At 44.7% G+C, this 14,539-nt stretch overlaps 1 pseudogene; it reads right to left on the reverse strand.

Moving 5' to 3' along the window:
* Positions 1-6,829: 6,829 nt before the first annotated feature.
* LOC109458712 (small ribosomal subunit protein uS5) lies at positions 6,830-7,846 on the reverse strand (annotated as a pseudogene).
* Positions 7,847-14,539: the final 6,693 nt, after the last annotated feature.

The raw sequence follows: 14,539 nt of genomic DNA on the forward strand, positions 1-14,539 counted from the left end.
GAATATGCTGAGGTTATTAGGACATGGACCCTGTATTAGTTTCCTGGGGCTGCTATAACAAATGACCACAAACTGGATGGCTTAAAAAAAATGGATTCCCTTACAGATCAGGAGGCCAGACGTCTGAGATCAAAGTGTAGGCAGGGCGGTGCTCCCTCCGAAAGTTCTAGGGGAAGGTCCATCCTTGCCTCTTCCAGCTTCTGGGGGCTCCTGACATTCTTTGGATTATGGCTGCATCACTTCAGTCTCTGCCTCCATCTTCACATGGCTTTCTCCTGTGTCTGCATCTTCTCCTCTTCTGTCTCAGAAACACTTGGCATTGGATTGAGGGGCCACCAGGATAATCCAGGATGATCTATGTCATCTAAGGTCCTTAATTATATCTGCAAAGACCCTTTTTCCAAATAAGGTCATGTTCACAGGTGCCAGGACATGGACATACCTTTTGGGGGAGCCACCATCAACCCACTAGAGTGAGTGTTAGCCATCGGGGGTCAGCCAGAAAAGGCAACCAGGAGGCCTCTGGAAATGCAGACCTGAGGCTCAGGGAAGGATGCAGAGAGTCTTCACTTATTCACGTGTTCAACAAATGTCTCTTGGGCACCGACTATGTGCCAGGCACTGTTTTAGTGCTAGGAGATACAGCAATGAGCAGGACAAATCACTGCCCTCAGGGAACTCACTCAGGGCAGAGTGATGGCTGCTGGCCTGAGAACTCTGCCAGGCACATCGCGTCAGCTCTTGTGTCCCATTATAGAGCCTCATTTCAGTCTCCCAACTTGTCCTGAGGGTGACAGGGTAATGCATAAATAAGTCCATATCCAGTATGTCAGGAAGTGAGGAGGCAAAGCAGAGCGAGGTGAGGAGGGAAGCCTGGCAGAGGGCACTGCTGTTCTAGGTGGATGGTCAGGAAGGCCCCTCTGGAGGAGGTGACATTTGAGCTGAGACTGAAGAAGATGAGACAATGAGCCTTGGGGAATTTTAGGGAAAGAGTATTCCAAGCGGAGGGAACAGCAGGTACAAAGGCCCTGAGGCAGAACATGCAAGGAGGCCAGCATGGCTGGGACAGAGTGAACAAAAGGGAGAGAAGAGGCGATGTGTTCAGAAAATAGTGGGGCTGGGGGTAGAAGCTGGAAGACTGATAGGGGCCAGGCCAGCTGTGCAAAGGACACTGGGTATATTCTGTGTGAAGCAAAAACCATGGGAAAGGTTTTTTGTTTGGAGGGTTTAGGGGAGGGTGGTAGCAGTTTTTTTGAAACACGCACTGTACCATTCACCCATTTAAAGTGCACAGTTCAGTGGTTGTTAGTATATTCACAGTTGTGTTACCATCATCACAATCAATTTTAAAACATTTTTATCACCCCCCAAAGAAATCTGTACATTGAGCTATATCACCCCTCAATCCCTCCATCCCCTCCCCCAGCCCTAGGTAATCTACTAATCCACTAATCTACTTTGTGTCTCGGTGGATTTGCCCATTCTAGACACTTCATAGATACGGAATCATACAATGTGTGGGGCACAGGAACGTTTTGAGCTGAGGGGGGATGATGATCTGTCAGATATGACACCCGGAATTCCAGGGTGGGAGCCGGGAGGCCAGTGAGGAGGTGATTACAATGAGCCAGGTAAGATGTGACGCTGGCTTGGGCCAAGGTGGGGGGGGAGGCAATGGAGACAGAAGTGATCAGATGCTGCACACGTTTTGAGGGTGGAATCAGTAGCATTTGCTGACAATTTGATGTTGAGTGGGCGAGAAAGAAAGGATCACTCCTGATTTTACAATCTGAGTGTCTGGAAGACTAGAATCTCCTTTTCCAGAGCAAGAAGATGGTGGGAGAAATAGGTCGAATTTGAGCTCTTGGGCCTCCCAGGGGCGATGCTGTGGAGGCAGAGTTTACTTGGGTCTGGAGCTCAGCAGAGAGGTCCAGGTCAGAGGTAAGACATTTAGAAGCCACCAGAACACTGATGGTACTTACCGCTGTGAGGTCAGCAGAGATCACCAAGGGAGTAGGAGCAGGAAAGAGAGAGATCTGAAGACTGAGATCAGGAGAAAAGAGAACTCAGAAAATGAAACAGAGAAGGAACAGCCAATGAGAAAGAGGGAAAAGCCTCTAGTGCAGCATCCTTGAATCAAGAGACAGTGTGCTCAGGAGGAAAGACTATTCACGTGTTAAATGCTGATCACTGTAATTGATCAACATTGTGATCACTACACTCAAACTAACTAGGTAGTTCGTTTAAACTATCTAATGTGGGGTGGCCGGTTGGCTCAGTGGTTAGAGCGCAGTGCTCATAACACCAAGGTTGCGGGTTCGAGTCCCACATGGGCCAGTGAGCTGCACCCTCCACAACTCGATTGAAAACAATGACTTGACATGGAGCTGATGGCTCCTGGAAAAACACACTGTTCCCCAAGATTCCCCAATAAAAAAAGGTTTTTGAAAAAAACTACCTAATGCAACAAGTGCGCTGAATAACGAACTCCTGTTTTGCTGTATTGCTTGCTGGTGGGAACTGGAAAACAGTTTGGCAGGTTTTTACAAAATTAAACATTACGCTTGTTTTATGACTCAAGCAATCTCACTCCTTCTTGTTTAACCCAGAGAAATAAGGTTTATGTACACAATCTCTACGTGAACCCAAAGAAATGAAAACTTACAAAAAACTTGTACACCAGTGTTCGTAGCGGCATTATTCCTAACTGCCAAAAGGGGGAGACAACCAGATGCCTGTTAACTGATGACGGACAAATAAGACCAGGCACAGCCACACAATGGAACAGCACTCGGCCATACAAAGGGGTGAAGCACTGATCCCTTCTGCAACATGAATGAACCTTGAAAACGTGCTAAGTGAAAGAAACCAGACACAAAAGGCCACACATAGTATGTCATTTCATTTACAGTATATGAAATCCATAGAGACGGAAAGTAGACCAGTGGTTGCCAGGGGCTGAGTTAAAAGGGGGAGGAATGGAGAGTCATTGCTTTACACATATGAGGTTTCCTTTTTGGGAGCTGGATAGGGACAGAGTTGTACAACCTAGTGAATATATAAGAAAATGACTGAATACACACTTTAAAAAGGTGATTTTTGTGGTATGTGAATATACCTCAACTTAAAAAAGAAGGAAAAAAAAGCTTCTGAGTGGTCAGAAAAGAAAAGGGCTAAGAATGGCCACTAGATTTGGTGGGGGGGGTGTCAGTGAGGACAGAGGCAGGGCTGGTGGAGTGGTGATGGTGAAATCGATCAGAGTGGCTTCTGGGGAGGCTGGGGGAGAAGAACGGGACACAAGCCCTGATAAGTGCCTTGGAGGAAGTGTTGCCGTGAAGACAGAGAAACAGGGCAGTAGCTGGAGTGGAGTGTGGAACCAAGGAGATGGGGGGGTGTTGTTTTTTAAAATGGACAATATCGCAGCATTTTTATGCTGATGGAAACAGTGCAATCAGCAAGGGGGAAACTGAAAATGCAGGAAAGTGTGTGGGGAGGATGGGGTGTTTCTGGGCACATGGGGAAGTGTCAGCTCATTTCCAGTAACAGCTGGGAAGGCAGGGTGGGTGGGCATCCGGGCAGGTGGGGGTGGTGATAGGAGCTCATGGCAATTCTTTCTCTGATGGCTTCCATCTTTTCAGTGACATGGGAAGCCAGGCCATTGGCTGGGAGGGAAAAGGCTACTGTCTCCTTGAGACCACAGTGGGTGGTGGGGCCTGGGAGGTGGAGCCCACCTGCCTCTTCTGCTCCACTTCAGCCAGTTGTTGTCATGGGGAAGTGTAGACCCGGTAGGGCTACCTCTCCTGACTTCTCAAGAGACATTGACAACCTAGAATTTTTTGAATGTGAAGTCTTCTCATGGTTTAATGTTTTCTTTAAACAAAATAAAAAAAATTTTTTAACACACAGAGGCCAAAGAAATATGCCCAATTGCCAGATTGAGCCCTTGGCCACATGTTTGCAACTCCTGGAGCAAGTGGAGTAAGCACAGGCCAGAGTCAGTTCTGGGTTTTTGAAGAAGTCCAGTGTTTACGTCAGGGACAGAGAGGAACCTGAGAAAGCCACCAATAAGGAAGCCCAGCAGGTTCTAAGGTTTTTAAAAGCATAATCCTATTTAATCTTCATAATGATCCTGTGAAGTAGCTATGGGCGTTATCATCACCATTCTTAGTATGATCCCCTTTTTGCAGATAAGAAAACTCAGGATCAGAGAGGGAAGACCATTTGCCCAAGGACACACAGTGATTAGATGGGACTAGAACCCAGATTTCTAGAATGCTGGAGCCAGGAAGTTTGCATTCAGATTAAAGGGACAGATATTTGAGAGGGGTCCCTCCCAAAATGAAGAAAAGAAGCAAGAAATAGTTTCAGAGGCAGAGTGAAATTTATATTTAATGCAGTTCTGAAACCAGAGGCCAAACGAGTCCGGGGCTCCTGCTGCCTGCGCCGCTCAGCCAATAGCCCGACACAGAGCTTGGGTCATAGAATAAGCGTTTATTATCAGAACACCGGTGGTCTGAGAAGACAGTGGGTTCACACCTCAAAAAGCTGCCTTTACATTCTCAGACCGGTTGGGGATATCTGAGGGGAAATCTAGGCGTTCCTCCAGAGGCTATGTGATAGTTTCAGGGGTCCGCATAGAGCCTTCCCTCTGGCCACGTGATTCTCTGGTGGAGTCAGGAACCCAGGAACAATGATGGGATTTAGACTGGAAAGAATGCTAGACCATAGAGATTGTGATAAATATGCCTAAGGTTATTAATAGTAAGTTTCAGGGTAATTTTCTAAAACAGGGAACTGGGTGGGACAGGGGACATGCTGAGTTCAAGCCACAGGGGGTTGATCTATTGTTAAGCTATAGGTAGGTCAAGTAAAGGTGAGGCCAGGGACTTGGAGAGGCCTCTACTATGGGGGTGCCAACCGGGCCCTGTTTCAATTCCACTCAATAGCCACCCCCCCAAAAAAAAAAGATCTTTCCAAACTTAACAAGCTGATTGTCAAGTTTATATGGTGTTCTGGGTGGAATTGTGTCTCCATAGAAAAGATGTTAGAGTCTTAACCCCCAGGACTTCAGAATGGGACTTCATTTGGAGATTGGATCTTTACCAAGGTAATCAAGTTAAAATGAGGTCACTAAAGTTATGGCTAAACCAACAGGACTGGTGTGCTTTAAGAAGGGGAAGTTTGGCCACAGAGACACATGGCTCAGAAGAAAGAGGAAGTGAAGAGACACAGGGAGAAGTTGGCCATCTGTGAACCAAGGAACGGATTCTCCCTCGCAGCCCTCAGAAGAAACCAATCCTGGTGATACCTTGATTTTGGACTTCTAGCCTCCAGAACTGAGTTGAGACAGTAAGTTTCTGTTGTTTAAACCACTCTGTGGACTTTCTTATAGCAGCCCTAGTAAACCAATACATGTGGGAAAATAACGCTACACGGAAAAACAAGACAATTTTGAGGACGAATATGAGAGGGCTAACTCAGGCAGAAATCAAGGTCATTATTATTTAGTATGGCGAATAAGAGACCATGGTATTTGCATCAGTTAACAACAAAGCACAGAGAATCCGGAAACAGACGTGCACATCCGTGGACATTTGGTAGGAGACAGAGATAACGGGAAAAGGATGCAGGTTACCCACATGGGGTGAGACGTGGGATCTCTACCTCACACCATACACAAAAGTCACCCCCAAGGGGATCAAAGCATTAATGGTGCAAGACAAAATGTTGAGAAGAAAATACGGGCAAATAGTTTTATGACTTTGGGGTCAAGAAGAATTGTTGCATTAAAAATGATCTTAATTAGTTCAGATTTTGAAAGGTATCTCATTCCTATGTTTCAAAGTTCAATAGGTACAAAAATGGATACAGCAAAAAAATAAAAAATAAAAAGCATGCCCCTCAATCTTTATCCCTCAATCAACTGGTATAACCAATTTCTTGTTATATTTCCAGAGGTATATTATGCATAGAGAAGCAATACGAACACACACACCATCTCCCCTTCCTCCACTGTTTTCATATTAATGATGGCATATTGATGACACAATTTTCTTAACTTGGAGATGATTTCAAAGGAGTATGTCAAGAACTTCCTTATTCCCTTTTATGGTGGTATTTGTAGAGAAGGATATTTTATTTTACAAAAAGTACTAATCATAAAAGAAAAGACTGCATTGCAAGTAAATCCTCTGGATATCAAAAGAGACCACAATATAAAATGAAAAGAGGAGCCACAGGTTGTGAGAAGATATTTGCAACACATGTAACAGTGATTCTTAGCCACAATATACAAAGAACTCCTACAAATCAATAAGAAAAAGACAAACCATCAATTGAGAAAATGAACAAAACGGGGAGGGGAAACAGCTTCAGAAGTTATGGAAGGTGGGGAAAGAATCATGCACATCGTACACAAGCAGACTACATCCAGCAACCTGAGTGAAGACACACCTGGCAGGAGGGCGTGGGAGCCTCATCTGCCTGCTTGAAAGTGAATTCAAGGTAGAGATGGGTGAGATTATTTCTTCCTGGCCTGGGGAAGGGAGAGCCAGCCCAGCCCAGCCCAGAGGGAGAATGTGAGGTGAAAGACAAAGCTGCCTCCATGCGCAACACCTGCCTGCGTCTTGTCAAGGTTAGCCAGCTCAGGCCTGCTTTCTTTCCCTGTGATGCAATCCTGTCAGCACTGGGCTGGCAACATCCTTGTTAATTGATACAGCCCAGGTCAGGCACTTCCTGTGTGTGGCTACAGGCTAAGCGCTTTGAGGAGCCGATTCCCTTTTTTTTTTTTTTTAACAGGCTTGATTCACTTTATTTTTCTTGTATAAATTTATGTGGTGGTCACAGCTGGAGCCTGGGTCCTCTGCAAAGAAACTTTGACGTGGGTCTTCACAAGACGGTCAGTGAATTCCTGATAGGGAGACGTGGTGAGCACGGTGTCTGTTTCCAGAGGTTGGGGGTGGGATTGCTGTAGGTCTCAGAGATGCATCAAAGTTGCCCAGGGTGGCAGTGCAGCCCCTGGCTAAAGTGTAACAGTCGTCGGCACCAGCGATCAGCAGCAGCTTCTTGGGCACCGGGGCTGAGATGATGCCAGTGCCCCTGGGGGCAGGGGGTGGGGAGGAGGCAGGCGTGTTAGCACAGAGCCACAGCGGCCGTCACCTTGCAAGGGACAGTGTGGGCTTGCCGATCTTGTTCCCCCAGTAGCCCCGCCGCACAGGGGTGATGGAGAGCTTGACCAGGATGTTGGCCCCACGGATGGCAGTGGCTACCTCCTTGGAGCACTTACCATCCAAACCCACGTGTTGGTCATAGTCCCGGATGGCGACAAACGCCTTGAACTAGGTCCTTTGGCCAGCGTGGGCCTGCTTTTCCACCAGCATAATCTTCAAAACCTTGTCCTTGAAGGAAGCCTCAGATCTCCTGATGGACGAGGAGAAGAGCTAGATCTCTGGGACTTGATCTTCATGTTCTTACCAGGCAGCCCACCTTGGTGATGGGAATCCACTCCTCACCCTGGGCCTTGCTTGCCTCCGCGAGCTCCGTGGCCTTGACCTGGCCACGACCCCGGCTCCAGACGCGCCACAGCCTCCAGTTCCAGGGCCCTCTCGCAGCACTGCCATCATCTGCTATTTGGTGTTTACTCAAAGAAGAGGGAGTATTGACACGAAGAAGAAGCCTATTTCCTTGAGTGGCAAAGAAACCACCATCCTTCCAGGCACTCAAGCTAAAAACGTTGAAGGGATTCCTAACTCTTCTTTACTTTTCACACTCCACATCCCAGCCAGCAGGAAATCCTGTTTGCTTAACCCTTAAAATGTATTGAAAGTCCCACCTCCACAGCTACCATCCTGGTCCATTTCTTACGTAGACTATTGCAGTCCAATCACCTCTTTCCTGCCTCTGCCCTTGCCCAGATAGAAGTTCCCAGAACAGCTGCAGAATCTTTTTACATTAAATGTATGAAGTCACTTCCCTCCTATGGCTCCCACCTCATTCAGCAGGCCCATGGGGCCCCCACCCCCTCTCTAACCTTCTTCCCTTTGCTTACTTTCTTCCATCTACACTGGCCTCTTTGCTGTTCCCCTGCCTCAGGGCCTTTGCACAAATCCTCTCAAGAGCCCTAAAATGTCGGTGCTATGGCTGTTCCATTTTGCAGAGGAGAGACTGAGGCACAGAGAGGTGAGGTCGCCCACCCAAAGCCATCCAACTCTCATGAGTTCTTGCTGCAGGTCAGGCTCCGTACTGGACGTGCAGACTCTCAAATGAGGTCAAGTTTGTCTCTACTACTGGACAGGTGAGGGGCCTGAGGATCAGAGAGGAGAGGTCACTTAGCTGCGGCCACACAGCCAGGAAGTGACAGATCTGGGATGGAAAGAGGTTTTTCTGCACCCATCCTTGCACCTTTAGTTGCTGGAGAGTCTCAGTGCAAAAACCTGAGCTAGAAGACTGAGCATCCTCATTTCATTTGTTGTTGCTTTGAGCATTTTTTGTTGTTGTTGCTATCGGCTAACCCTGTGCCCTCAAACCCCATCCAATGTCCACACCCACATTTATTTTGACGCAAATCCCAGACATGATATCATCCTTCCATCCCTTGGCAGCCTTAGAATCGCCGAATCTTTAGACATTAGAATCATGAAATTATGGACTTGTCAACCTCTGGAGGTGATATTGTGACCCCCTCGAAGCTGACTCACTATGTGGAATTTATTATAGTTGGTGACCAACAGTGAGGCCACTGAAGCTGGAGGGCCTGGGTTTAAAGCCAGCTTGCCCGCTTACTGGCTGCACAGCCTCAGGAGATAGCCTCAGTTTTCCCATCTGTCAAATGGGGGAGGTAATAGCAGTCCCTACTTCACAGGGCTGTTGGGAGGTTCAAATAGGATAATATGAGTCGAAAACTTAGAATAGCACCTTCACGTAATGAAAGTTGGCAAATATTTGTCTTTGAGATTTCAAATCCTCACCTCTTTGAGCTATAAAACTCCCAGTAATCAACCAACACAAACACCAGAGTATAATCGGCAGTGGCACTACCAACAGAGATGACTAAACCAGTATTTTGGTACGTATTTTGAAAAGTGCCAAAATACCATTATTAATAAAATATTTTAGTATGAAAAAGAGAAAAATGGCATTTGATCTTCCTCATCTTCTCTGCTTTGTTTCAGACCTTAAGAGTCAAGCCCGATCCATCAGTGGATGAATGGATAAACAAAACATGGTCCATCCAGACGAGGAAATATTAATAGTATCCAGCCCTGAAAAGGAATGAAGTTCTACAACATGGATGAATCTTGAAAACATTCTGAGTGAAGGAATCCAGGCACAAAAGACAACATATTTATGATTCCATTTCTATGAAATGTCCAGAATAAGCAAATCTATAAAGACAGAAAGCTGATTCGTGGTTGCCAGAGGCTGGGGGAGGGGAGTTGGAGGGCGATGGTTGAAAGTTGTGGGGTTTCCTTTTGGGATCATGAAAATGTTCTAAAATTATTGTGGTGATGGTTGCACACCTCTGTGAATATGTTAAAAACCATTCAATTGTGCACTTTAAATGGATCCCAAAAAGTTATATGCTATGTGAATTCACTTATATAAAACATTCTTAACATGACAAAATTCTAGAAATGGAGAACAGATTGGTCGTTGCCAGGGGTTAGGGAGGGGGTGGGAGTAAAGAAAGTAGGGGTGGCTATAAAAGAGCAACTGGAAGGATCCTTGGGATGGAAATGTTCTTGCCGATATCAGTGTTAATATTCTGGTTGTGATATTGGACAACAGAGCCTCATTATTTGCAGATTCCATATTGAAAATAAATATGGTGCTTTCGTTAATACTCGGGACACTTGAGCAGTCATTCCCAGATGTGTACAGAGTGGTAAAAATTTGAGTTGCCCAACACACACATTCCCAGCTGGGGTCGAACAGGGTGACACTCTGCCTTCTGGTTTCAACTCTCACACTGTAAACAAACGTGGTTTTCACGGTCTATTTCAGGGCCACATTTTTCACATTTTTGTGCTTTTTTTGTTGATGATGTTGCTGTTTAAAATGGCCCACCAGCGTCGTGCTGAAGTGCTGTCCAGGGTTCCTGAGCACAAGAAGACTCTGATGTACCTTACAGAGAAAATACACACTTTTTTTATACGTGTTAGATGAGCTTCGGTCAGGCAGGAGTTAACAGTGCTGCTGGCGGGAGTTCCATGTGAGCGAATCTACAAAGTATGTTATACAAGGGGGTCTTGAAACCAAAACACAAATAAAATAAATCATATGTTGATGGGTCCATGAAAATGTTGTGACTGGAAGCTCACAGGAACCTAACTCTGTACTTCCCCCCAGAAGCAGAGGTTAATATTCACTAACTCAGGGTTCGCGGCAACTTTATAGAACAGAACTGCCGTGAGGAAGGAGAATTGACTGTATTACCGTTTTATAAGATGTTCCCATTGAGGGAAACTGAGCAAAGGGCAAACAAGATCTCTCTGTTTCAGTTCTTAAAATTGTATGTGAATCTACAATTATCTCAAAATAAAAAGTTTAATTAAAAAATAAAAAAAAGAGGAAGGAGGGCTCAGCCTCCCTGGTGAGCCAGGGAGAAATTTGTAAGGTTTTCAACAGTGGGAGGATGTGGTCAGAAATCTTTCTGAATGAGTGAGTCTGTTTCCATATGAAATTATGAAGCAGGCTGCAACTCTCTGGCTGCAGCTCAAGACAGAAATGATTCAAATGTCACATTACCAAAAAATATTGCAGCACAAAAATCCCAGTATTTTGGTGATTAAAAATAGCACGCAATCCTGCAATACTGGAAACTGAGGAAGGGTTTGTGGGAACTTCTGATTTAATGCTGGTCAGTCAGAAGCACAGGTGACAACCTGGACTTGTGATTGGCATCTGAAGTGGGGACAGTCTTGCGGGACTGAGCCCTTAACCTCAGTTATCTCCAGGTCCATAGTGTCAGAATTGAGCTGAATTTGTAAGACACCCTACAAAGGAGACATAGTGATGGGGGAAGGCCTGGAAACTCTCCCCATCCAAAGGCAGGCAGGCCTGGGGTTGGGGAGCAGGGGAGGAACATGGGCCCCGATCTCACATTTTAGGGAGAGGGAAGCATACTGGCTGCCTGACTGTTCCTTGACAGCAGACATGCTCCTTTGCCAGGACCTTTGTACACGCTATCCCACTGCTGGGACCTCTCTTCTCCTAGATAGCACCCTATCCTTGCCCTCTCACCTCCTCCTTCAGGTTGTCCTTCAAGGGCTCCCTTCTCCCCAGGCTGCACTTCCTCCACCCCCAGCACTGGCCCCCTTCCCCGCTCTTCCCCAGCTGCCCACCACTTAGGCTCTTGTGGCTCGCTGTGTATGTTACCCATCAATTTCATTGCTGCCAGTCACCATCCACTGCTCCCCAGGGCAAGAGTTTAGTCTGTTCACCGCTGCCTCCCCAGTGCCTGGAAGGGGCCTAGCCCTCAGTAGGAGATGCTGGGGCAATAGTGGTTGGATGAATGAAGGAGTGAATGAATGAATAAATAAATGAACTGGGGTCCAAGGCAAGGGGTCCTACAAGGGAAATTAAAGAAAAAATCTTTTCATTTAAATGAGGACTCTTCAATTTGTTGAACATAGTTATTCTGTATCCAGAGGCAAAGGCAAACTGGTACTGGCTCCAGTTCATCCTCCCTGAGAGCTGGGAGCCCCTTGGTGGTCCAAGGAGGTGCTGGCAGGTCTGGGTTCCTACAGTGAACCCCCACCTGGGACCTGCCCTTCCCTTGGGCTGGGAGAGCTTCCAGGCCTTCCCCCTTCACTTTCTCTCATCTGTTATTCTTTCTCTTCTCCCATCTTCTCTCTACCCCTGACACCATCTGTCCTGAACCAAAATCCAGGGGGGCGGGTCTTCCTCCAGCTCATATAGTCAGAGCTTGAACCACATGGAATGTTCATTTTTAGTTGAAAAAGGTTACATACATAATATACATGAATATTACTTAAATATAAGTATTATGTATAGGTATACAAAAGAATACTGTATATATGATTATTGTATAAAAAAGTACTATGTATATATGAATATATACAGGAATGCCGTATATTTAGAAATATGTATGGAAATGTTTGTATAGGAATATTATATAGAAACTTATGGAAGAACATTAAATAAATGAGTATGTTATATTTATGAATGATATATGGAAATATCATACATAAAGAAGTATATAAATATTAAAGAATATTTTATATAACAATACTATATATAAGAACACATAGGAGTATTACACCTATAAGAATAGACATAGGAATATTATATATAGGAAAACTACATTATAGTACTATGCACAAATATTATATAAAGAATATTGCACGTAAAATATATGAATATATATATATATATAACTATATAGAGAAATATATAGGACTATCATGTATTAGGAAGATTAGAGGTACAGAAATATATACATAAGAATATTACATATATATGAATATTACGTGCATGAGTATATGAATATGTATTTGAATATATATATTTGAATACACATATATGTATATAAAGTTCAGCAGTTAAGAGCACAGCACAGTTTCTAGAACCAGATGGCCCAGCTCTGCCACTTAATAGCCTGTGGCTTTGAGCAAGTGCCTGAACCATTCTCTGACTCAGTTTTCCCATGTGTAAAATGGGGATAATAACAGTCCTACACCATAGAGTTGTCATGAGGATTAAATGCTTAGAAGAGTGCCTGGCCCACAGCTTGATAACCCAGTGCACAGGAGGCCGTTCTTCCTTTGGGCTTGCTGTGCTCACACCTTTGCATCTTCCTTTTTTCTCTCACTTGATGTCACATGAAATTCCTCTAAGACAGTAGTTCCCACTCTGGCTACACTTGGAATCACTTGGGGAAGGCTTACAAAATACTTACGGCCTGGCCACAGGGATTCTGATTTGGCTGTTCTGGGGCGTGGTCTGAAGATCAGGGCTTTTATACACTCCCAGGTGGTGCTAATAAGCAGCCAAGGTTAAGGACCCCGGACCAAGCCCACCAGAGTGGATTCTAGCTTTCTCTTTGGAATGGCTGCATAGTCAGAGTTCACAAAATGGGTGGACGGAGCATTTATTCCACCCAAAGACAGATTTTCATCTTTGACTCCCAGCTTCTTGCCACTCTAGTCCTGCAGTGAGCACCCTTCCATATCTGCCTTTACCTCATTCTGGATGTTCGATTTCTACAGGCTGAATTCCCAGTAGTGGAGTTGCTGAGTCAAGGGTAAACTCTCTTTCTGATTGCAGTAAATGCTGCCAGATTCCCTTTCAAAAAGACTGTTACCATTCTCATTGTCATCAGTGATATACGAGCTGCCTTTTCCCCACAGACCCCACCTAGCAGGAGGTGTGTGCCCCTCTGTAATTTGTGCCATTTAGTGGGTGTAAAGAAAAAACTGTTATTTGAATATGCTTAGTCCTGCTTCCTGCGGAAGCCAAGTATCTTCTCATCTATGTATGAGCTGGTTCATTTTACTGCTCTGAAAAATATATATTCAAATATTTTGTCCATGTTTCTTTTGGGGTGTTTGTCTTCTTGATTTGCCAAAGCTCATTATATATGGTAAACCTTTATGTGTCATCTGTATTGCAAGCGTATTCTCCCCATTTGTCATTTGCCTATAGGCTTTATTTTTCTCTTTGTTTACTGTACAGATGTTTTTAGTTTTAATGTGGCCAAATATGTCTTTTTTTGAAACTTCTGACTTTCCCATCTTGACAGGTAGAGACTGTATTTTCTTGTAAGATTTACCGTTGTACATCTTTCATCTTTCTGGAACCAATATTTTAATATGGTGTGCGATTGAGGCATGATTTCACTTCACCAGTTGTGTCAGCGCTGTTTGTTAAATAAACTCTTATTTTTTCACTGAACTGAGATACCTCCTTTATTATACATAAAATTCCTACATAGCTAGGATCCATTTGTGGCCACACAGCTTGTCCATTCCTTTGCTAGGTCCCTACCATTTTGATTATTGTATCTTCATGGTTGCTTTAATATCTGGCAAGTCAGTCAGCCCTTGTTCCTCTTTTTCATGATTCCCATTCCCACACGTTCTCCATAGGAACGTTGCAATTGTCTGGTCGAATTACAAAATGAAATTTCATTAAAATAGATTGAACCATAAGGTTACTGTTGCCAACTTAAAAATAAAAATACCTTTCAAAGTGAGAGGCCACGAGCATTTATTTGAAATCAATAAGAATAGCTATTTGGGACTCACTGATTCAGGCAGAATCCCAAATAGTGTTCCCATTTGGAGACAAAGACAAGGGGTATTTATGAGATAAGGAAGTGGAACGATTACATCAGTAGAAGGAAGGCATTTCTATTGGCGCAGATAAGCAAACAGTGACGCTAATTCTAAACAATGTTTCTAATTTTCAGTTCAGTAGTCATCTGCTTTCTTGTTATCTTTGCAGTTTTTTTGGGGGGGATGGGGCACACTGTTTCTTTAGGCCCAGTCCAAAGGTTATTTTGCCCTGTTTTAACATC

Source organism: Rhinolophus sinicus, linkage group LG11 (assembly GCF_036562045.2).
Source record: "Rhinolophus sinicus isolate RSC01 linkage group LG11, ASM3656204v1, whole genome shotgun sequence".
NCBI classification, from domain to species: Eukaryota; Metazoa; Chordata; class Mammalia; order Chiroptera; family Rhinolophidae; genus Rhinolophus; species Rhinolophus sinicus.